At 40.0% G+C, this 26389-nt stretch overlaps 1 protein-coding gene across 3 annotated transcripts in view; it reads right to left on the bottom strand.

Annotated features, from left to right (window-relative positions):
• Positions 1-26389, bottom strand: part of unc5a (unc-5 netrin receptor A) — a 361826-nt gene that overhangs the window by 249209 nt on the left and 86228 nt on the right. The gene's annotated exons all lie outside the window — the stretch shown is intronic.

Genomic DNA, 26389 nt, shown 5'->3' with positions numbered 1-26389 from the left:
TGACATATAAGATAAGTAAGACAAAGAAGAAAGATGAATGAAAAAGATGACAATAAGACCACAGATAAGATGACAAATATCAAAACAATGACAGAGACAAAGAATAAGACCAAGAAGAAGACAAAGAAGATGGCAACGAAGAAAGCCACAAATAAGATGAAGAAAAAGACAACGATGAAGAAAATGAGGCAAAGAAGAAGACAAACAAGAAGACAAACAAGAAGCCGAAGAAGAAGACCAACAGGAAGACAAAGGAGATAACAGCAACGAAGAAGACCATGAATAAGACGTCGAACAAAAACATGACAATAAACACAAACATGAAGCTAAAGAAGATAAACAAGACGACAATGAAGGAGACAATGATGAACACGACAATGAAAATGAGGACAACGATGAAAAGAAGACGGCATAAAATGACGAAGAAGACAACGACGAAGAAGATGACAAATAAGACGATACATAAGAAGAGGTAGATTAAAACAATGGGCGAAGACAAAATAGACATAAAATAAGACAAACAAGAAGACGAAGAAGACAGCAAATAAGACCACAAATATGGCAAGAAAGATGACCTAGAATCTGTCTATCTTTCTACCCTTGTTCTATCCCTCGAGAGAGGTGACCGACAGCAAGAAAAGCACATACACAAAAACAAAGAAGAGAAAAAAGGAAAAAGTAGCAAAAACACAAAAAAAATTACCGTGGCCAACCCAAATGTGTCACGGTTGCCATGGCGCCCAATTGGCCCCGCCCGTGTGGTGCCAGATGCGGCTCGTAAGCAAATTGGCTTTCTGGTAAGACGTGGGTCCTGCTGGTATTTCCTGCCCGTTATTGTTTCCGTCTATTTTTGTCCTGTTTATTATTTTCTCCAGTTTTCGTTTCTGTCATGTTTCTCCTGTTTATTTTCAATATCCTGATTCATTATCAATCATGTCTGTCCCGTCCTGTCCGGTATCGACCCCATCTGTCCAATATCAACTCGGGCAATTGGAATCGATCTCGTCGGTCTCTGGCTTCCCGTCTTTCCACGCCAGACCGCTGCCTAACGTGGAGGACTCCCCATTTCCCGTACAATAAAAGGCTTGTGTGAGAACATCACGCGTTTGGGTCCCGATCCTGTTCTGGTTCATAACAAAATGCCCAAACACCCAAACAAGTTAAGGACCTCGGCACCCAAGTTGGTCCTGCTTTCGTCCCTCCAGATGAAACGGGACACAAGAAAGCGGCTATGTCACTCGGGATGACGTAGAAGATGACAAAAAATAAGACAAAGAAGACAATAAGACTGAGAAATAGATGCAGAAGGAGAACATGAAGACAAAATGTATTTCATTCACAAACAGAGTCAATTAAAACAATACTTAAAATGAAACAGAACTAGTAACGATTTGTTTTGCTCATTTGAAGTTTTATAATGAAGTGATTTATACAAACGACTTGCCAGAAAAAACACGTTTCATTAGAACGAAAGATAAACAATTAAAGTGATTAAATGGTGCTCCGGATTAAAAAAAAATACACAGTCACAATTGAAGAAAAAAAGACAATCAATTCAAAGATTAAACCTTAAAAGAAAATTGCCCTTCCTATTCAATGATGTGTTTTTGTTCAGTCAAGTATCCATATTTTTAATAAACACACTGCTCCTGAAAGACCATCTTATTCCCAGGCTAAGTGGCATGTCATTAGCTCCACCACACAAAAAGCAGTGCAAGTGGAGACTGTTATTAGATGATTACCAAGGATCCTAATCAAACAGTCAGGCTGAAAAGATTCACCGCGAAGACAATAATCACCGAGCGACACAAAACAAAACAAAAATGAGGAAAAGAACAACAGTAGACCCAAGGGATATAGCATTAATCTGTTCTAAGGTGTGGATCGTAAAGGGACATTGTCATAAGGTGGGGAATAAAAAGCTATGGTAATGAGCTAGAAAATCAAGCCCCACCCAACCCAGGCCTGCGGTATTAAAGCCAGGGTTGGGTAGGGTTACTTTAACTTGATTACTTTCAATTACTTTTGGATTACTCCAATACCAAATATGCTAATAAAAGACACACGAAACTAAATATGAATAAAATGATGACTCACAACGTGTGGTAAGCTTTCTCTCCTGGCTTTGATCTCTTTGATCTCCGGCAAAACCAACATAAAATGCGACAGATACAAAATGAAAATAAATCCAAACAGCTTGCCAACATCATTTTTGCCGTTCCATGTATTCCGTTACTCCCCAAGCCTGCACAAAATTGAGTCATTTTATTCATATTTAGTTTCTTTTGTCTTTTATTAACATATTTGGTATTGGAGTAATCCAAAAGTAATTTAAAGTAATCCAGTTAAAGTAACCCTACCCAATCCTGATTAAAGCCTGAGCCCAACTCATTTGGCACCAACTGCCGCGGGTTCTGATTGGCTCCCTGTCAGTATTTGAACCCAATCCTGTCTGTCCCCTTGTGTCCGTCTGCGAACCTCAGTGAATACCAGGCATGCCTTTTTCGACCCTGACTCCCACCTGTCCCGTTTTTGCACCCGTCTGTCTCCAGCTGCGACCTGTTTTACTCCAGACAAGTCAAGTCAAGTCAAATTTATTTATATAGCCCTTAATCACAGAAATGGGTCGGTAGCTGGGACTGGGAGAGCAAGGCGTGGTCAGAGTCGGAAGCAAGCCATACGGGAGAGTAAACGTAGTCAGGGGACAAAAAGAGATCGTAAGCCGGGACAGGAGAAAAGACGTGGTCAGCCTGGTGGTAATATGAAGGAGAAGGACAATTTGAGATGAGTCAGCGGACCAGCGTTTGACCTGAAGCATGTGAACGCCTGCATGGACTAGCTGGCAGAGATGGGAAGCTGCGTCGTGGCCGTCATAGACTTTCTGGACTAGTTTACAGGCTGGGGGCGTCGCTGCTGTCATGCACTTTCCGGACAAATTTTCAACATGTTACCTATTGTTTTCTATGTTTGTGTACTGTAATGCTAAATGGTATTCACCCTGGTCATCCTGAAAGGGGGGTTACCACTTGTGAGGTTCTTTCTCAAGGTTTCTCTTTTTTCTCACGCTGAAGTTTTGAGTTGTTTCTTTCCTGCATGTTGGTTTAAGATCAGGTAATTGTGTCATTGTAATCCTGTGCAGTTCTTTGAGACATTTTTGTGATTAAGGGCTATATAAATAAATTTGACTTGACTTGACTTGAATGACATTTTAGGCCTTACCCGAATTACAGCCTAAAGCATTACCTCTATATTGAGGTAATGCTTACTGTATAAATTAGGTAAAACCTATGTATAATATACATGCATATCATAAGGCTAGCTTGACTACATTTTCCAACATTTGTTTTGACATGTACCTACCAATAAGTCTTTTTCTGTTATAATGAAAACATGCAACTGGATAAAATAACTATAAATCAAGTCTGAGGCTGACATGCACATGTCAAGTCAAGTCAAGTCATTTTTATTTGTATAGCCCTTAATCACAATTAGTCTCTAAGGGCTTCACAAGTTATTACATATAAGAAGATTAGGTTACTCGTATGCTATAGAGTAGAAGTGAGTTTTAAGCCTAGATTTAAACATTTCCACCGAGGTTGCAGATCGGATATCAGGGGGAAGAGCATTCCACAACACCGGTGCCCGGATGGAGAACGCTCTCGAACCAGCGGAACACTTCTTGGCTCTTGGGATCACCAGGAGACCAGCGCTCTCGGAACGAAGGCTTCGGGCCGGGACATAAGGGCAGATCAGATCTGAAAGATACGAGGGGGAAAGTCCATGTATGATTTTGTATAGTAGTAGGAGAACCTTAAAATCGCATCTTAGGCTAACAGGGAGCCAATGCAGGTTAGCCAAAATTGGGGTGATGGGGTGATGTGGGCCATACAAATTGTCTTGCCTACTCAACCTTTAAAAAAAAATATATACCGTAAATTCCAGACTATAAGCCGCTACTTTTTTCCCAAACGTTCAACCCTGCGGCTTATTCAGTGATGCGGCGAATTTATGTAATTTTTCTAACTAGTAGTTGTTGAACTGAGTACTTTTTGCTCAGTTAAAATCGCGGGACTTAAGTTAGAATTTGGGTTAATTTTGTGATTGTGTTACAAGTCTTAGCGTGGGCGCATGCGGCTTATATACAGGTGCAGCTTGTGTAAGTACAAAAGCGGTTATCCTCTTAAAATGTGGTGGGTGCGGCTTATAATCAGGTGCGCTCTATAGTCCGGAATTTACGGTATATATATATATATATATATATATATATATATATATATATATATATATATAATATGTAATATATATATATATTACAGGACAAAAAACAGACTTCGAAAATGTACCGGAACTTCAAACCTAGCCGTCCTTTCACTGTATATTTGAGATTAAATCCCTCTGAAAAATTGTGAATTGGTCATTTTCAGAGCCATCAGTATTATTCGGTCTCAGTGCCAACGGATTACCCATGAGCCTTTCATGCCTTTTATCGCCCTGTGTCCGAATGACTTTTGTTTGAAAAGATCCTTAAAACAACAACAACAACAATAACTATCACATCTCTGCAGGGCCAATATGCAAAGCACAGCATCCTCCTGAATAAAGCCGTTAAGTGTTATCGCCTCCGCGGCAATGCCCGTATTTATTCAAACGCGAATCCCCGGGGACTAAACTTTAGCATGTGTCGGCTGCTGAAAATTTGACGCGAATTTAGAGTTGGAACGTTTTCTTTTCGCTGGGGTGACAGCAGCCGTGAAATGCAAATGGCTAGGATGCGTTTGGACAAGGATTAGCGTTTGCCATTAATGTTGAACTTGCTGAGAGCCCGACACGGTTTGAATGATAAAAGAGTTGGGTTTATATCAACGATTGCTTTGTTTATGTTCTCATGATGTGCGTGGGTGATTCCTTTTTTCTTTTTTTATATATTAAACACCAGACCGTGCCAATGTTTTTTTGCTACTTTGACTCATTTTTGAAGGGCTAAAGTAGATTGTGTTCTGTGACTATATAGGCATAGACATCAGAAGAAAGCTTGAACCCTCATCCTTCATTAGAGAAAAATGATGTTTCTAGCTTTTCTAATCATTTAGCCAGCTCGGTGGCCTTGGGGGTATGGCGCCCGCCCCGAGACTGGGAGGTTGTGGTTCAAGCCTCGGCAGAGTCATACCTAAGACTTAAAAAAACATTGGTACCCTTTGCATCCCTGCTTGGCGTTCAGCATTAGGGGTTGGAATTGGGGGGTTTGGTCACCTAATAACTCTCAACACCTCAGTTGGGTTGAGCGAGGGGGCTGGGAATCCCCTCCTCTAAATCAGTCTCCCAAAAAGTGTTAGAAATTACTTTAGCCACCTCCCACTAGGGGGATATGGCTGTGGTATATATAATATATATATATATATAGATCAAAGCGGCGCTGCTACGAGCGGCTGCCTTTTCCAGCAGCTGCCCAATTGTTTTATTGTCTGCTCCTATCTTCGGTGTTTTTTCTTCCCGTTTTGACAACTACACTATGGATTACTTCTATCCTATGGACATGGGTTTTAACGCACAAGAAATGCGTGTATTCAAGGAATTTCAACTCCTTACCCTGAAGAATTCTCGTGCCAGCGTGATGAAGGGGCCTATCGTGGAAGAAGACCCGGAGCTAGCGAAGCGGCTAGCAACGTTATAAGTCTTTGGTACCATCTGTAATCACGACCAATTAAGATCATCGAGTGCTGGTGGAAAACATCGAAGCGCACAGGGAGCGCAGTTGCTGTGTTTTGCGGAAACGTGGCTCACGTTTAGCATTCCGGACGCTAACGTGTAGCCACCCGGAGCTACCCGGAGCAATCCGGCTTCAACGCCGCTAAACAGAGACACGAAAGCCGGGGGGAATCGGAGAGGAGGCGGACTTGCTAACACGAGGTGGTGTATCCCTGGATTTTCACAAAGAAAAGTTTTCCATCTGCCGCAGGGATGTCGAATTTTTGGACTGGCGTGACGTCATCCACTTCGCTACAAGCACCCCTAGGGCATCATGTTCATCTGTTAATAAACAACGGGGTAGACTGCTGGAAGTGTGAATTTCCCTACGGGGATGAATAAAGTATCTATCTATCTATCTATCTATCTATAATAATCATTTAGTAAACAACTGTCTAAAATTGCTAAGATTCTTGAAAATACTTTCACTTTGGTGCTTCTCTTCTTGTCTTTCTGATACCTCCAATATCCAAACAATCCTTTCCATAAAAAACAAGTGCACTTGTTTTGCAAGATAACGTTTTACTGGAAGAACACTCAATCTATTCATGAACGATCCGTGAACCTTGCAGGAACTATTCAGAGCCCGATGTTTCCGTTCACGTGATCACACGATTGTGGTCACCATGGCGATCTTATTCCTGCAGATATGCAGGAAACGTCATCTTTTCTTTTCTTCCTCATGCCATGAGGCTCTTTAACTCCATTCGGCAGAGTAAAGGCACAAATTAAACCACACCCCCTCCATTGCATATTACCGAATTTTATTGCAATGTGTATTCTGTGTAGCACTATCTAGATACTCTAAATAACATGCTACAGTGGGTATTAGCACGTCACATTGGGTATTTGTATATTGTATTCTTTTTGCTTTATTATTGTATTGTTCTCAGCACAGGGATGCTGCTGGAAATGTGAATTTCCCTGCGGGGATGAATGAAGTATCTATCTATCTATCTACCTATCTATCCCTCTGTGCACCGACGATGATAAAGGGACTTTGTCATCTTTTTTAGAATGAAAAGAAGCTCTGTAGAAGTGTTCATTATTAATCTTATCGCTTTTTTGACCATGCTGCTTCACTATGCATTCTCCCACACACTCTAAAATTGCTGGATTCAGGAAGCAATGCTAAGTGGGGGCTTCCTCGGCGTGGACAAAATGGTTATCACTTTTTGTGGAGACCCGGGTGCTATATGACGTGTAAACGGCCTGATTTTTTTATTTTTACACGTTCATGTTAGCGTAATCTTCCGTATGAAATCTTTCATACGGAAGATTACGCTAACGCGAACGTACGATTAGCCTGAATTAGCTTCATGTTTACGTTCATGGTAAACATTCAGTGTGTTGGAACGGATTAAAACGATTTTAAATTACTTTTAATGGGAAAAACGATTTTCGGTGATCGAACAAATCGGTTTTCGAACAGGGTTCTGGAACGGATTATGGTTGAGAACCGAGGTTCCACTGTAGTATACTTTTGTTTAAATGGAGCAGAGCATAGACTTCATTGATAAGCTAAGGTAAGACAAAAAAATGTTATTTTATACACTCCAGTTTATGTATCGCATTCTTGCTCTGCCAATAGAATGATGAATAAGACGTAAGTTCACGTATTTGTAAATCTGACTGTGCCTCACTCGATATGAACTTCACTGCAAGTTACCGTTTTCAACCACCTTAATATTTGGACACGATTCTTTTTGTCAACAGGCTAACTTTATATTTCAGCAGACTTCTAGACCGGGCCGGCGGCCTTGACGTAGAGGTGAGCCTTGTTTGCCCTCACTATCGGCAAATATGAGGTGCCGGCGACTCTGCTTTTGGCAATTAGGCTGCTCGGTTCTGTCTTCTCCAAGAAGATCTAATCACGAAGTCTTCGGCCGTCCTGTTGCAGGCCTTTCTTTATTAATGGACGACTCCCTGCTCCCAGCCAGGTGGAAGTGGAGCAGTAATACATGTGGTTCAATATATCATCCAAAGCACATTACAGGAAAGCTGGGGGTGATTATTCATGCTAGCAGGGGCAGGAACAGACCTTTGTAGGGTTCATGGGCTCAATCTTTGGAAAGGGCGTCTCTCTCATCTTTCTTAACGGACTGAGAAAAGTCCTCATTGCTTTTACTGTGACAAATGTTACTTTTATTTCCTCTTGTGTAGTTTGCATTGTTTGGTATAAGTTTCGCTTATTACCACCATTGTAAATAAACCTACTGTAAATTCCGGTCTATAAGCCGCTACTTTTTTCCCAAACTTTCAACCCTGCGGCTTATTCAGCGATGCGGCCAATTTATGTAATTTTTCTAACGGCCGCCAGCGGCGCTCGAGTACGAAAGGTAAGATTTAGACTGCAACTTCTTAGCTTGTGCACAAATTTAATTTCTTCATCGTGCAAATTGCAAAAAAAGAAGGCACAAGATGCAATCTCCAAGTTAAACGCAAACGAGCAGTCCGATATAGAAGGAAACTTTACTCTGCGAGCATGTTGCTGGCGTGTTTTTTAATAAAGGAGCGTGGGACGACGTCTAGGTGACAAAGTCTCTTTCCCTTACTGAAAGAAGACGACTTTGATGACGTCGGTTATAAGGAGGAAGATAAGGACGATTTACCGTGCTTATTTCAAGTACTGTACACTTTTTTTTAACAGAGCTGTTTACTGTGTCGAGAGCGTGTTCCTAGTAGCGTTTTGCTTCCCTTCACAGGCACGATTTGGGATGAAAGTTATAATATTATTATTAAAGCTTTGAAAACTCTCGGTGGACCGTCTTTCTTTGTAAATATGTGTAACCATGTATAATATGTATTTGCAACTGTATATTTTTGTAATGTATTTATTTTAGAAACCTATTCTGATATGTTTTGTTCGAGCAAATGGGAAAGAAGGGGCGGGGGAAACGCGGGCTGACGGGAAGTGGAGTAAAGGTGAGACGTGTTTGTGGACGCAGACAATAGTGGATATATATTTTTACCACCCTTACCTTTTGGAAATATACACTTTTTTACTTGGATTACTTTCAACGGGCACCCGGACTCTGCAGGTCTGCATTAAATCTTAAGTACCGGTATCATTTTCCGTTCAATTTGCCGGCTGTGTTTTATGGACTTAATCGGGCATTGGTTATTTTTGTGTTTGAATTGCGTTTTTTCAATGTGGGCGCATGCGGCTAATATACAGGTGCGGCTTGTGTATGTACAAAATCGGCTTTCCTCCCGAAATGTGGTGGGTGCAGCTTATAATCAGGTGCGCTCTATTGTCCGGAATTTACAGTAATCATTGATCATTAGCGTACATGCAATTGGCATCTCGGACTGCATATTTTTAGATGAAGAAAGGAAGTAAAGAAACACTTCTGGAAAATAAGGTATGTTACATTAAGCCCCTCTTAAACTTAAATCAAGACGTGAGCATTCCCGACAGGTTCTTACAATGCGATCCCTCCCGCGCTAATCCGCATTCTTGGACTCAATTCCGTTCGGCTAGGGCAAGACTGTGATAGCTTTCCCGAGAATTGCAGGATGAAGGTTGATGTTCAATTGTGCCCACGCGACAGCTGGCCCTCGCATAGAACCATACGTTAGCTGACTGGCAAAGAATCCAGCTGTGGTCTTGGGGGGATTAGGCGGGGGGTCTGTGGAGCTAGATGAGCATAAGAAGCCATTAGTTGATTGATTGTTCATCGGGGATTGTGACATTTGAAACAATGGAGACAAAAGTGAGCGCACTACTCGGCTGCAATCGATGGAGGCGCTGTTTATTGAATTCCAACTACTTTGGAGAAGAAAAGCGCTTCAACTTTTGATGCTTTTTAGCACAACAAGAAGACATTGACTTGCCGCATGGGTTCAATAGATCCCCAGAGGCCGGTTCTCTTCTAGCGAGTGTTTCTTAGAAGTGTGTTTGTAACTACTAGCGCTTAGGAGTAGGTGTATGGAAAGGAATATTGATCTTCGATCTACAGTTTGTTTCTTCGATTTCCATTGTAATGGCTCTTGATTTATTAAGCAGTACTAAAACGTAAAAAAATGCGTTTTAGCACTGCTTTACTGGAGTTATATTAACTGATCCCAATGGAAATGATGTAGAAACTATACAGTAGACGCCAGGGTAATGTTGTCCCTAGGGTACGAAATTTGTACGTTACATAGTGGAATATGATGTTTTTCGGACTATTGTTACAGGATTTTCCCCAACACATTACATCCACGACAAAATAAGATTAAACACAAACAACATTATGAAAGAAGATGCGCTAGAAGAGTATCATAACATCCGTTGACACATGGGTGCCAATGGAAACATACATGTATATTCTCCGAGGTTTGAATTGCGTTATAGTCAACGTATAAAATTGTGTGAATTATAGCTTGTTGTAAATCAGCTTTTCACCGCAATGTTGCCTGAAAGTTGGTGTTTTTCCTCCCTGGCCTCGTTCATCTCCGGAGGCAGGAATGTGCAAGCGCTGCAGATGCTCGGCCGCATTCGCTGAAGGTCAACAAGAGTCGGCACCGTTTGTCGTCTCACCGTTTCAATGCACGGCCTGTAATTCTAACCTGTGTTTAAGTAAAGGTTAAGATTAAACCCGAACGGCCGAGAAACCCACCTGAGTGGGTGGGTTACTACCTTTTTAATCCGTATTGCTACCCGGTAAACAGAATTGATCATAATCTCACAGTGTTGGGAGTACCGCATAACCAAAGATCGCAGCTACTTTTCTCTGTATTGTAACGCATTAATAACAAAATTGTGTAACTCAACTGCAGTTACAACACAGTGTGTTACTTTTTAAGTAGATCATGAACTACAGGAGTTCATTTTCTTTGAAAATGTCCTCATTCGTTGACAAAATAATTGTCATCCCTCAATCCACCAGCAACACAACATTACATACAATCATTGACATAAGCTAGGGCAACTGTATATCTCATTATCTCATTAGCTGCACCGCTTATCCTCAGTAGGGTCGCGGGGGTGCTGGAGCCCATCCCAGCAATCATCGGGCAGTGGGCAGGGGACACCCTGAACTGGTTGCCAGCCAATCGCAGGGCACACAGGGACATTCACACGCTCATTCACACCTAGGGACAATTTGGAACGGACAATTCACCTGAAATGCATGTCTTTGGAATGTGGGAGGAAACCGGAGTGCCCGGAGGAAACCCACGCAAGCACGGGGAGAACATACAAACTCCGCAAAGGAAGTCCGGTAGCTGGATTTGAACCCACACAGGAGGTTCCCAAGACCTCACACGCGCTAACCACTGCGCCGCCGTGCTGCCTGCAACTGTATATGTAATGTAAAATACAATTGCATACAGTTACCAGGGTTTTTACACCTTTTTTCCTGGCCAAATTCAAGAACTTTATAAGGAATTTCAAAAGCAATTTCCAAATGCTTACAGGACAATTTAATTAAAAAAAAATGTGCATATGCATTTATTAAGACATACGATTTCTAGATTTCATGATTAATGATGTGAAGCACCTATGGCCGCTCGTTTGGCGCCAACTGCCTCGGACTCTGATTGGCTCCTTGTCACTATTTAAACCCACTCCTTTGTGTCACCTGTTGTCAGTCCGTCTGCGAACCTCAGTTTACTCTAGGCAAGCTTTTTGACCCTGACTCACTCCTGTTTTGGCTCCCGTCTGTTTCCCGGCTTCGACCTGCTTTTTGATCTTGACCACGCCTTTTGCTCTCCTGTCCCAGATACCGACATGTTTTTTTCTGTTCCCGACACCGCCATCGCTCGCCACCGAAGTGCCACTTCCGCGTCCAGAGCGATCTGCTTCCCGCGACCAGCGATCACCGGATCGTGTGTGCAATCCTTTCCTTTCTTCCCAATAAAACTGAGAGAGACGTCCTGTCTCCGTTCCAGTCCAGACACTAGATCTTGAGTAAATCGCAGATATATTTGTTTTTGAGACAAATTCCCCATATAGGTGCTGGGTAAAAACGACAGTAATATGTAGCATACATTTCCCAGTTTCAAGTTCTTCAATTTACCACAAGGAAACATGATTTTTTTTTCTTTTTTTGCATGGCCCGTAATTAATTTCCACAATTCATACGTAATCAATGCATCAATACTTCAATCAAATACATTTCAACTTGTGCACACCTGCTGATTGTATTTTTATTTTACCCATCTCATCTTTAGCATTTTATATTTTAACCTTATAAATTTTGAAATGTTACCTTGATTTATATAACTGCCGGAACTGCTTCTTCTTTGAACATTTTACTGTAAGTCGTGTCTTATATGACAGTTGATTTTCTTCATTATTAGCCGAAAGGTCACTTGTACTTTTATTAAGTATTCTCTTAAGTTAGGACTGTTCTATGCATCTGCACTTTATTGTCATCAGTGGATGCGCATGGCAGACTGTGAAATCTCATTTCATTCCTTGTATGTCAACTTCATCATCTCATCATCATCATCTCATTAGATGCACCGCTCATCCTCAGTATGGTTGCGGGCAGCTATCTCCGGGCAGTGGGCAGGGGACACCCTGAACTGGTTGCCAGCCAATCGCAGGGCACACGGGGACAGACAACTCACTTGCTCAGTCACACCTAGGGACAATTTGGACCGGCCAATTCACCTGAAATGCAATCCTAGGAAATTAACAAGTAAAGCCGACTTCGACATTGACTTGCAACATTGCACTTACACAGATTTCATAGTGACCTGTTTAGGTGTAGTATGCACTTGTCCTCTTGTGCACAACCCATAGGGGGCGATGACGCTTTATAGGAAGATGGCATACAAACTAATGCCAAGTGCCGTTAATCACAAGGGAAGAAGAAATGCGATGGCAAAGATAAACCACCAAAGAGCAGTGTGAGTGTCATTTTCAAGCAGACTTGTTAAGAAACAAGGCATCGATTTCAAGCATTTCCAGGCACTTTAAGCAAGTTTGAAGTCAAATCATGTTTATTTTTATAGCCCTTAATCACAAGGAGTCTCAAAGAGCTACACAGACCACAGATTATGTTTCAATCCCATGCCAACCCAGTATTTACCCGAAGAGTACTGTTCTACTTTTGGGTGTCAGTAATCTGGGGAATAACGCAAATTATTTTTCATTTAAGTAACTAGTAACTGTAACTAATTCCTTTTTTTCCGTAACGCGGCCAACACTGCAATCTCACAAAGCCACCCCCCAATTAGGAAAAGCCAAACTTAGAACACATCTTGATCAAAATGCTTGCCACCGGCGGAACCGAAGCTTTTCAAAAATCATCGATTTTCAGCAGGAAATCATCACGGCACAAAGTAAAATGGTCTTGTCCAGGAAGAAATTCACCCATGAATGTATTTTTTGATAGCCTTGCCGCTGTCAAGTTGCTAGCTTCTACTTATTAAGGCACCGGATGCTCGCAGAGGGAGTTTTTCTCTTCTGCGCTTTTGTAAAGTGCAAATGGAAAGCGCTCCAAGTGAACCAAGGTATACAGGGACGTGGTTAAAAAGAGCTTGCCAAAAATAAAAACTAGACAAGAAAAGCGACAAAAGAAACACGGAAATCTTGCTGCGGATTATTTGACGTGTTGCGCTTTGGAAAATGAGCCGCTTTGATGTTTGATTTAAAAAAAAAAAAAGGGAAGAAACATTTCACCGGGCTGAAAGAAGGATCCAGTCTGCCGTCGGTGTGAAGTTTTGTTCGTGCCTGGTTCAACTCTCTTAAAGGGACAGTGTGTGATATTATCTTGTTAAACGATGCTGTTGCACTGTATAGTTCAGCGGAAAACGAATGCTAAAAAGCACGAGAAGGAATAAAAGCTACGTAGACTTAGTCTTTTTTTTTTTTGCTAAGCCTTTCACAATGCTTTTTGGGGTACCCATAGCAGCAAAATGGCAGAGGATCATTTTTGTCACGGGTGCCATGGCGCCAGCTGCGGCTTGTTGACAGATTGGCTTCCCTTCTATTTAAGCTCAGTACTCAGTAATGTCGAACTTTTGGACTGGCGTGACGTCATCCACTCCGCTACAAGCACCCTCGGGCATCATGTTAATCTGTTAATAAACAACGGGGTAGACTGCTGGAAGTGTGAATTTCCCTACGGGGATGAATAAAGTATATATCTATCTATCTATCTATCTATCTACTCTCACTCACCCTTGGTCAGTCCGTCAACAAACCTTTGCACCCGCAAGACGTGGGTTTTGACTCCGTCCGGTATGTATCCCGTCTGTTTAGATTTCGGTCTCCGGTCTCTTATATTTGTTATCAATCCTTTCAATCCTGTTCTGTTCGGTATTGACATCATCTGTCCGGTTCGTGTAACTGATATCGATCTCATTGGTCTCTTGCTTTCTGTTGTTCCACGCCAGACTCCTGTCTTTCTTCTTCCGTCCAGCAATCGCCGAATCACTGTGTTTTGTGTTAATGTGCATGACTGCCCTATTCCCCGTAAAATAAAAGCTTGTGTGAGAAATGCCAGTATTTGGGTTCTCCTCATGTTCCGGTTCTTGATAATATTAGCTGGCTTGGTATTAAATTAAATACCCTTTGGACGACTACGAATATGTTTTTTTTATAAAAAAATGATATATTTACTATTTCATGTATACATATATGTTCAATTTACTTAATTGTATTGACAGTATTATATACAGAATATTGCAGCAAACATTTTTCCAAAGTAAAATAAGAAACATTTTCTGATTTTTTTTTTTTTTATTTCAAAGTTTTTCCTTCTCATTTTTTAAGAGATTCAATTGCAAATTATAACCATCCTGTGCTATTACTTGTATTTTTTCTAATATAAAAAATCATTTCATTAATCATCTACAGAGCATAAAAACAATTATTTTTAGGTAATATGGGAAAAACTATTTTCTGCAAAAATGCATGGCAGTATTATCTTTATGATATTTCTTTCCGTTTCTTAAAGGGGTTAAACTGGAAAAAAATGAAATATTGTGCTTATGTCTAATAATTGTACTATTTTTAACAAAAAAATTATAATTTATTTTGTTATTTATTATATGCAAAATAACAACTAATATTTCAAGTAAAATAGGAAAACTGTTTTCCACTATGGTGTCCATATTAATATTTTATTTCTCATTTTTAAGAGCTTAAACTGAAAAAAAAAAGTATAATGGTTTCAAATTTGGCTTATTTTAAGATGTTTTTATTTTATTTTTGTAAATATTAAATGTAGAATATCTCAGTTCTAACTGTTTTTTCAAATAAAATGAGAACACATGTCCTGTAATAGTATATGGAAGGATTGTCTTAAAAAAATATATCTTTTTTGAAGAAGTTCCAGAAAAAAAAATGAAGAAAAATCCTGTACTTCTGTCTAATACTTGGACTAATTTTAAGAAAGTTTTATCTTTTTACCATATTTGATCTATTACATGCAGAGTATTAACTTTTTAAAAAAAAATTAATTCAATGCATTTTTTCTGCAATAGTGCACATCAAAATGTATTTATTTCAAGACATTTGCTTTTATTTTAAGTGATATTCAAAAATATATAAAAATTTAGGCAACATTTATTTTTTAGAACGTTTTTGTTTTTTTAATATATCAAGGTGATTTGTTTGTTTTGTGATGTGATGTTTGTTGCAATAAGATTGAAACAACAACTAGAAATGCAAATACAGAACTTCAAAACTCACTTGAAAAATTGCAAAATATTGTGTATATATATATATATATATGTATTTAAGCTCATTAATGAAATATATATTTTTTACGCGTGTGCGGCACAGTTCTAAGGTCTTGATAACCTCCTGTGTGGGTTCAAATTCAGCTACCGGACTTCCTGTGCGGAGTTTGTATGTTCTCCCCGTGCTTGCGTAGGTTTCCTCTGGGCACTCCGGTTTCCTTCCACATTCCAAAGACATTCATTTCAGGTGGATTGGCCGGTCCAAAATGTCCCTAGGTGTGAAATAGCGAGCGAGTTGTCTGTCCCTGTGTGCCCTGCAATTGGCTGGCAACCAGTTCTGGGTGTCCCCTGCCCACTGGACGATGATTGCTGGGATGGGCTCCAGAACCCCCGCGACCCTACTGAGGATAAGTGGTGCAGCTAATGAGATGAGATAAGATATTTTTTACCAATAGAAGGCACTAAATAATATTTAATATCCATTTAACAGCGACACAAATTGCAGTCATTAAAAACATTGAAAAGACGAACGGGAAAAGTGATATTTGTCCAAACTGGCAACGAGTCCTTCGCAATTTACAAACCCGGCGTGCACTTCCAGTCCGAAAGTAAATGGGCTTCCTAAATGGAGGGCTTCAGTCTTCAATTTGTCATAACATTTCTTTCAGCTGTCAGTTTAAAAATTAGCAGTGAGGGTTTGACATGGAAGAGACACATAAATGACGATCACAATAATTTTTGCTATGGATACCATCCCAAAAAATGACACTATCGAAAGAGGGGAACTAATAAAATATGAAATGAGAGTTGGACATGACAAATGACGAGATAATCATTTCATTTCAAGAACGACAGTGAATGAGTCAAAACGGGCTGTCAATCAAAAACCAATTACGAAAAAACGAATGGCTGAAAATAAAAAGCTCGATGTGGGTTTTTAAGCATTTCAGTAAATAATGGCTCCTTCCCTTTAAAGACCACATAATTGTATTTTTAATTGCTTGTGTACAAATAACCAAGTCTCAAGAGTGCCTATCGAGCCAAGTAAGAGAATTACCAAAGTGGGCTTTAATCAGTTGCACATTTTTAGAATTCGGGGATGTCAAACAAGTAGGTCGCGGGCCGGATCAGGACCGCCAAACATATTGAATCCAGCCGGCAAGACAATGCTGAGAAAAGTGCAACAATAACAAGCTGCAGTTTTAAATATGTTCACTTGATGTCTCCAAAGTCGGACGCTAATACTGAAAACACTGAAGCACTTTCTCTTTTTCTTTCCCCCCTTTGATCACTCTCTTCTTCTCTCTTCTCCCTAACTCTTTTCTTTTTGTTGTCATTTTCTCTTCTCAATTTTCTTCTCAGATTTCTTTCCCCCCTTTGATCACTCTCTTCTTCTCTCTTCTCCCTAACTCTTTTCTTTTTGTTGTCATTTTCTCTTCTCAATTTTCTTCTCAGTTTTTCTTCTCCCACCTTCTCTCTCCCCCCTCTCCTAATCTGGTTTAATATTACGTTTATCAGAGCAGTTACGAAGCCGTAAAGGGGAAAAGGGGAAGAGAGAGATTTCATGCCCGTGCTTGCAATTTTCTGTTTGTGTAGCATGAAAATAGTGAGTGTAAGGCCAGTCCAAACCCAAACCCCAAAAAAGATTGAAAAAGAAAGGGTTCATTGAAGCGGGTCTAAGAAATGCACCTACATGCATGTGCCACACAAGCAGCTGACAGAGGCTTTAACGATGACTTAAGCCAGAAGATGGTGTCACCGAATAGAGGACTTCAAAATTCTAGACAGCACTTTTAATAAGCAATTGATTCTTTGTTATAGCTGAACAACTTAAATAATTTCACAAAAAACACAGTATTTCTATAAAATCTTTCAAATCAGATGCACAGTAGTCACAGTACAAGCGGCTTTCACAAGAATTGCAGAAAAAAGATATTAAACTCCATACTTCTCCTACTCGTGACATATGGAAACGGACCGACTCAGTTGCCTGGAGGCTACACGAGCAGCATCCGAGACAACGTTGTACCTCAGAAAGAAAACGAGGAAAGCGCTGTTGGGATTGTTCAAAGGCTGAGCGAAAGAAGCAAAAACCGCTGCCTTGAGGTGGGCCGACAATTTTTTTCAGGCGGCTTCCCTCCCTGAAAATCTCGGCTGTGTTTTATCCCCCGCCTAGCATGAACAATAAAAAGCCTGGCACTATGTTATGGAGTGTTATGTGTGTGTGTGCAAACACTCGAAGCGCAAGCATGAATCCCAGATTAGCTTAAAGAGACCTGTGTATTATTTAGCGCTTCCTAGTAGAAAAACAAAATCATTTATTAAAAGGGACACTGTGCAACTATGAATTAATGCAACAAAGGAGATTATCCAAACCGGAACCACAAACAAAAAAGGAAACCTGATGTGGAAATGCAAATGGGAGTGAAAACCAATGACCTGGCACTTCTGCTGTCGGCACAGTCCTTAAATATCGTTTTCTTGAATCGTTCGATGCTGGAAATTGGGAACGTATGTATAGGCCTGCACAGTCGTGTCCTCTTGATGATGGTGGTGTGCCTGCTCCCGACAATACTGAAGACTACAACCAGTAGAAGCATTTGTTTACAGACGATGGTCATTTTTAATTCAATGTCTACCATCACAGCATATAGCAACCCAGCATCGTGTACAGATATGTTGACAACGAGCCGCCACAGCCATCTACCACTACCCTCAGCACAGTAACTAAATAGTAAGTCCGATGTTACCGCCATCTTGTTGGTAGCCTGAAAATGGACCCCATGGTATATTCTTTATACCTCTCTTGGCTAGTTAAAAATATATGACGCTCTTCTCACAGAAGTTGATATGGTTTTCAGCTATTTTTCTGCTAGGATTTGTAACATCCACAGTAAAAAATGAGCATCTGCTTAAAAATGAAAAATCGATCTGCTGGCTTTAGTCTTGAGTGTTGTCGGGATTTGGTACACCACCATCTTCCAGCGGGGGTCAAAGGCAGACTGACTGGCCTAAACAACTGTTCTCCATTCCCTGCACCTGGACTGTGCGGACAGCAGAGGCTGTCATGTCATTCCATTTGCAGCAGGTTTCTTTTTTGTTTGTGGCTTTGGTTTCAATATTTTTCTCTGTAGGTTTTGTTTTCAGTTGCCCTACACAATTAGGCGACTTCTAATAGTCAGATATTATACATTTAGTGTCACAAAGTTGGAAATCAGTCCAAGCAGAGGACGCTAACCTTAGGAATTCATTGCTCTCTCACTGTCAAGAACCTGAATGTATTCAAAGGATCTAGGTGGCCCTTAATAGTATTTATTACTTGTCACCTGCTGCAGTCAGAAGTGGTTACATATAATTGTGGCAGTAAGTCTTCCGCTGCCTACCAACCAAGCTTAATGTCACTCGGGTCATGGGGGTCGAGCGGGTGGGGGACCTCCCGCCTGAGAGACTGGACGTTACATCGCAGGGGGCCAAAAACCTAAAGGATCATTAGTTTGGTGAGAGCACTTCCTACACTCTGAACGTGTCCATCTGAAGGACGCCGGCTGCGATCAATAGATAAGTAATGGTTCGCAATGAAGATGAGTACACAGCCCGAAGCCATTTTAAGGGGATATATAACGAACGGCGTCTTTGATGAATGGGAAAGGAGCAAGGCCGTCAAGCGAGTCAGAGGTGAACGACGCCGGTCCTTTTGAGAGGCAGTGAGTGATGTTTAATTGAGTCAATGAGCGCTTGACATTTCCACTTGTGCGAGTGTCAATGCCGACTGTTAAAAATATCTGTGGGAAGCCTTTCCAAGATACGAACTGCCGTTGAACCTCAAATTCAAAGTCTGCTTGTTAAATATATTTAAGGACAGAGAGCCCTCGCTACTTCGCTCGTCAATTATCGCTGGTTCACTACTACTGTCTTTATTGTCATTGATATTAATATATCATGTATTGTATTAAGAGCAGACAGCAGACAGCAAATACTATCACGGGTGCAGGTAAGAGAGGGCTTAGTGTGTTGGGCAGAGGCAACTGTGTGCATGACTAGGGTAGGCTGGTGATTTTTGTAAGTCAAACAGTGGGGCGGGCACACAAGTCCACCCCAATGACAAATTGAGGAGCATGGCTACAGTTGACCAGCTAATTACATAGAAAATAAATTCATCAATTAAATCACACCCTGAGGAAAGTCGGAAAATCGCAAGGACATAGTGCTGTGTGGATTGTTATCAAGTCCGGTAAGCGGCTGAGGCAGCGTCAGGAAAAAGGTTATAGCGAGGCTGCAGGTCCGGCCTACTGCTAAGGCTAACCTAACAACTCTCTAATCCTACCACTGCTGAGCCTTATCACACCAATGTCAGATCCATTACCTGTGAAACAAATGACCTGGTGATACAACTTGTGGTAAACCACTCGATTGGGATGGTTGTATTGTGATAATTGCAGAGACCTGGCACATTCCGAGGATACCCGATGCTAGCGTGCAGCCCACCAGCCGGGCTCTAAATTAATTGTTTTACGCTGAAAGGGGAAGCCCTCCAGATTTGTTGTAACATGAACATACATTCAATTGTGTTTTCTGTGTTTTATGTGTAGAAACATAGTTGTGATTTTGTTACAGTGGTATACTCTCGAGGTAAATTTGCCCTTAGGGGGCTTTTATGTAGGAGCGACACTACTTACCGGATTTTCACGATTCGCAACAGGTTCTGGTCCCGATTAACCGCGATAACTGAGGGATTGCTTTATTTATTTATTTTTCCTTAGAGGAACAAAATTACCGTACATATTTAGCTGTGTGTTACCGGTACCAAATTGTAGGCAGTGTGTAGGGTGGGAGGTGTGACTTATACACGAACAACAGTCATTTTTTTTCTTTGGCTGCTGTAAGAAACAGTTTCTGATTTGATAAAATTAGAAGGTATGTGAAGTAAATATTGTTATAAATTCTGTCAAGGTCACACGAAGCCCAATGTCATTATGAAGGTCACATTGAGCAAAAAAATGCAATTAATGTAAGAAGACTTTGTCCTTTAGGTTGAAGGCGATTGTTTGGGCAGAGAGTTGTTGTTCCGTTTTATTTCACCCTTTAAAATCAATGAATGACTTGTACATATAGCGAATACAGTAGAGTTTTCCTTTTCTACTTCCAGCTTAACCCCATTGCCTATCAGTGGTTTACTCCTTTGTGGGGAAAAAATATCTTGATTTATAGCCACCACAATGAATGTTTTGGGCTAGCAACTCTTGACTTGAGATCTCCGATGCCGATTTACTGTATATCATAGCATCTTTCATACTAAATTTGGACCGGACACCTGCTCTGCGTTTAATGCATCTCTCTAAGAGTTTCGTGTCACGCTCCTTCATCATGCCGTAGCCTTTGTTTTCTCTCTCTCTCTCTTGTACACACACACTCAGTTGGCAGGGCTATGTTTGGGGAGCTCACCTAGCACCCAATGCATGAATTCCCTCTGTTTTAGATGGTAATTCGAAGTAGCCTAGATAAAAAGCCAGCTGACCACGCCCCTTTACAGGCCAAAAAATGAAAAGGAATTGGGTCATAGCATGGACTGCTCTCATATTTGAAGTTATACCGTTGTTCTGTTAAATTGAAAGTTGTTGTGGTCCAGCCCACAATTTAATTTGGAATGGCACGACTCAATCTGAATTCTAAAAAAAACATTCCGTCATAGTGTGCCGATTAATATTGGTTTTGTGTCCGAACAAGGCGTCAAAAAATGCCATCAGTCCAATTATATGAACCAACCAACAGAGCTTGGGGTGAACTTGAATTACAAATGATTATGGAGATGATTGCACTGGAAAATTGTTTTTAAAAAAAGGGCTGCAATTACTCATATTGAAGCTGACGCTCTTCGAGTAGATTCATTTAGGCCTGCAGTGTTTTTGCCCAAACCTTCCAAATCAATTTAATGTTGATTTCTTTATCTGGAGGGAAGTAGCTTTCAATGATTAACATCTAATACGTTCAAATGATATTCCATGGGTTCGTAAAAGCGTGGTTATATCGCTTTGATTGCAATCACGCCAAATTCTTGTTCGGTTAACAATTGAGGAACGTCCGCTTAAGAGGGCACTCACGAACAACAGAATCAGACCGATTCTTCACAAATGAAGCGCGTCATTCTTCTTCTGACGGTGGATATTGATTTTTTGGGCCGCCCTGCACTTAACAACGGCCAGCGTCATACAAGATGAGGCACAAAGGCTTTTCAATGGCCTCCTGGTTCAATGCCGCAGGAACTAGAAGGTACCCTGCTGCAGCCGGGGGCTATTGTTAGGGTTGTGTCCGATGGTCAAAAAAGATCATGAAGCAGCTTCTAGTAAATGAGGACGTGGTAATGTGCAAGAATGATCAAGGCCCAAGGCCTTAGAATCGGCGCGCTCTGCCACCCCTAGTGTTCTTGGTGCCCTGATTTCAAGCATCCAGGCTATTTAAGAGGGTATTCCTTAGGTCGCGGATTATTCTTTTCTGGATGACTAGAGTTCATTAGTAAAGACTTGAGCTGCATTTTGGTCTTGCTGGATCAAAATTCTGGAATGATTATGTTTTTTAGGTAGCAAATTTCTCCTGTACTTGGTTTTGTCAACAGATTCACTATTTCACTGTCATAACATATAAAAATTGATCTTTCAAAAAAGATGACCAAGTCTCATTGTGATCGTCTAGTTAGAGAGGGATGACGTTTCGTATATGTCCGCAGGAATGCTGTCGCCTGAAGTAACTCACAAGCCACCCATGCCGAGGCTGTAACTAACTGACGCCCTATCCGTTACCAATGAAACGGATGACCAGGAGCTACAACTAGTTGGAAACCGCTACATTTGGGACTATCGTCATTCAATCATCATGGAGACCTGGCCAATTCGAGGACTCCCGATGCTAGCATGCAGCTAGCCGGCCACTCTTTCCATCTTTCCATGTATAACAATGTATAAGGACAATAAAGACCATTCATTCAACTACGATTCTGTGTTCTGTGGTTTATTTGTAGACCTATAGTCGTTATCTTGTTACAGTCATATAAAGTATATGTTACCGATATCTAATATAGGGTTCCTACAGCTTAGGGGAAGTTAAATTTAAGACTTTTAAATAATTTTTAAATGCCTTTTGCTATCAAATTGAAGACAAAGTAGACAAAAAACACAACTGAGAAAAACACACATGAACTAGAGACAATTTCAAACAAATATTTATTCATTTTTAATTTTCTTATTTTTTGGTTCAATTGAAAACGTTTCATGTGAAAAACATAGCAATCTCCAAAGTGTAAGGCATTTTAAACAATAAATTAAAAGAACGTTTACAGTACTTTGTGGATCCTCAGTCAAAACTGTTAGATAACTACTAATTCCAAAGAAGCATTTTTTTATTATGATACATGAAAAATTACTTTTTGGTCCAGTGTGAAAGAAATTGTTTTGAAAAACGTTACACTGATATATGTATGACCAATTTTGAGTGAAGCATCATCTGTGGTCTGTGCAGCCCTTTGAGACTCTTTGTGGGCTAAACAAATAAACATGACTTGACTTGACATGCTTGGAAAAAACACATTGAACTCTCAGGATGTGGACAATTGATAAATATTACGAAATCTCTGTGTTCAAAATTGGATTTAAAACATTTCAATGCCAATTGAGGCCTTATTTTAGAATAATTAATTCAATGAATTTTAAGACTGTTCAAGCATTCACAGGAACCCTGTACTAAATAAATGAATGTTTTTACTTTTGGGGTTTGACTAACACGGGACCATTTTGGAAACCATCATCCGTGAAAAACAAGGGATTACAGTACAACTGTTATCGTGTTATCTAAAGTAAAAACAAACAAATAAACCAATGAAAAAAACTTTAAAGCATTTAGGACGTGTGTTGAGATAAAACTAGTTTAAATCTGAATCAATGCTTTCTGCCTTCCACCGACTGCACCAAAAGTACCTTGAAAATAAAAACCAGTCCCCATACTGTGATTAAGTCAATGTGTGTTTTTATTACAACTGTGTCTAATTGCCAGAACCTAATTGAGTTGAACTGCCTCAGGGTGTAGTCAAAAAAAAAACCCTAAAATGAAAAACAAATACATCAATTACAACTTGTTGTGAAAAAACAAGAAGTACAACCTCTGATTTGCAGTTTTAAACCAAAGCAAATTTGTAAAGCTGCATTTGCCGTGACAGCAAAAAGAGCTGATTCCCAGTTAGGGGGAAAAAATAAAAATAAAAACACAGTCATGCATAATCAAATAGCATGTATGTACACACTCATTTTCAGTGTGTCAGGAAAGCCTGGGGACCCGTGTCACATAATATGTACTTCAAAACGAAACCAGAATATGAGTTACCCTCTTCAATGATTCAAAAGATGTTCAGCCAAAAAATCTAAAGTCTATAAGAGGAGGAGAAAACCAAAACCTGAAGCAGTCTTGTGCTTACGTTGAGAATGAATTGAATAAGACTAAAAAACTTAAAATAAAAACAAAAAAATGCTTTGACATAAGTTATTCCGGAATCCCCCCAAAAATGCATTACCGTATTTTGTGCACCATAAAGCACACCCACCAAAACTAGTCTTTTGTGATATATCTTCATATATAAAGCGCTCTGGGTTATAATTCCTAATAATTACAGCAACAGCCAGAAACATGTTTTATGTCATGGTTTGGTGCCTGCAGTCCCTCCGCTTCACCAGGATATGGCAGAATTACCTCATTTTCTGGTCTCTCCCTCTCTGTCCACTTCCTAGTCCAGGTGTTCCCAATTATCATTGACCACTGTCTGCTATAAATATTCCGGTCTTCCACTTCACGTTGTTGGATCGTCATTGCACTCATCTCAAGACATTCTTTCACCAAGACAACAAACAAAACATTCCTCTCAAGGTATTCTTGTCAAGATATTCTCTCATGATATTTTTCTCACAACATTTTCCACCAAGACAACTTCGGAAGTTACACACCCAAGATTCAACCCCTTGGCAGTCCCAGTACCGCTCTTCCTTGTCAGTGCTGGGACTCAGATTGACTCCTCCTTTAGGGTTTGATTGCATTCACATTTTTGACTTCTTGCATCCAGCGTTCGAGTCAGTCTGACATTAACTGAAAGTTTAAACAGAAATAATTTTGTCCATAGAACATAAATTAACATTATGAAATCCGGTTTTCCCCCAAAAAATGAATTTTAGCAACAAACAACTAACCTGATAAACACAAGAGGGCACTCAAATACCATTCTATAGGTTTTTCAAAGGCAGAACAGTTACTGTATGCAGTATTATTTAATTGTAATCCCGCAATTCCATATTTACCTACCGTATTTTTCAGTAAATAAAGTGCAACAAAATATAAGGCACGCTTTCAAGTTTCTGGCCAATTTGTTTTTCTAGGTGCTTAAAATACGATGATTTATTGGTAACACTTATAAAGCGACACCAGTTAGCTGTGCTCTTTTCGAGAAAAAAATAAGGTGACATGATTGAAAATCCAGGAAGAAATAAACCCCTTTTTTCAACAACAATATGTTGTAAGCGCCCCCACTATTCGAAGGAAAGCGTTCTGATGGATACAACATTTTCGGAATATGAGTCATCCTGCAAGAAAATCAAGGCAGTTATATCCGTCTCAGCAGGAGGCCATTTTGCCACTTGCTGATAACTGAGAATTACCTTAGGGTTGCTCAAGGACGAGGTAACGACCAATCATAACTCGGTATCTGGAGAAGGGCCGTGTCGTGATTGGCTACAAGGTGAGTTTAAACAACAGTGATTTTAATGATTTAATTATATGTTATTCAAAATTAGTTAAAACAGTTATAAAGATTAAACTGTAATTAAGAAAACTTCCCTCATTTTAAGGATAATTAGATTAGACCACTAAAACGTGTTTGAAAAATTTGCTTATTTTAGGTTTAATTTAAATCGATTTGACTAAATTTAAAAATTTAGGAGACAAATAAATGTAGATGTACTTATAGAACACTTTAGAACAATTCTTTCAGTAAACTAAAATGCTTTACAGTAGATAATAAAAAGAAGCAATAAGTAAAAAAAACATGTAAAACAATAAAAAAATACAAAAGGATTGAATTAAAATAAAAGTGTCTTCATAGTACTGAGTATTCAAAACTGTCCTATATTTAAAGAGGCCCAGGTTATAATACTTACACGATACTCTAGTTAGAATGAGGATTGGAACTATCAATTTGAATCCAAACAATAACTCCACTCATTTTAAGGAGAATTTGTCATTTTAATACAAAATGTGTAAAATGAAATCTAGCAAGCAAAATGAATTCAACAGTAGGCTTTTAAGTAGTTTGTGTTACAGTGCTACACAGCAACCAACATTTATGTTGTCGGAAAATGTTGCATATTTTATTACTGTTATCAATTCATTCATTTTATTCCATCTCTTTCAAAAAGAAAAAATCGTTTTGATAATGAGCAACAAAACCTTTTGCTCATTTATGGATATTTGTCATCACACACACACACATATACTGTATATATATATATATATATATATATATATATATATATTTATATACATCCATCCACTATCTGCAGTGCTTATCCTCAGTAGGGTCGCGGGGGTGCTGGAGCCCATCCCAGCTATCTTCGGACAGCGGGCAGTGGACACCCTGAACTGGTTGCCAGCCAATCACAGGGCACACAGGGACAGACAACTCATTCGCTCATTCACACCTCGGGACAATTTGAACCGGCCAAATAACCTAATATGCATGTTTTTAGAATGTGGGAGGAAACCGGAGTGACCGGAGTAAACCCACGCAAGCACGGGGAGAATATGCAAACTCCAAAGAGGAAGGTTCGATCTCATGACCCCAGAACTGTGCCGCACATGCGCTAACCACTCAGCCGCCATGCTGCCATATATAGAGATAGATAAATAGATAGATAGACACACAGACACATTTACATTATGCTACTTAAATTGAATATCATATCATGCCAACTATTTATAAAACTAAAAACACTCC

Source organism: Urocampus carinirostris, chromosome 9 (genome assembly GCF_059441175.1).
Source record: "Urocampus carinirostris isolate Australia breed hairy pipefish chromosome 9, RoL_Ucar_1.0, whole genome shotgun sequence".
In the NCBI taxonomy this organism is placed as follows: Eukaryota; Metazoa; Chordata; class Actinopteri; order Syngnathiformes; family Syngnathidae; genus Urocampus; species Urocampus carinirostris.
Note: the sequence above shows the minus strand (reverse complement) of the source record. Positions and strands in the feature narration are given on the sequence as shown.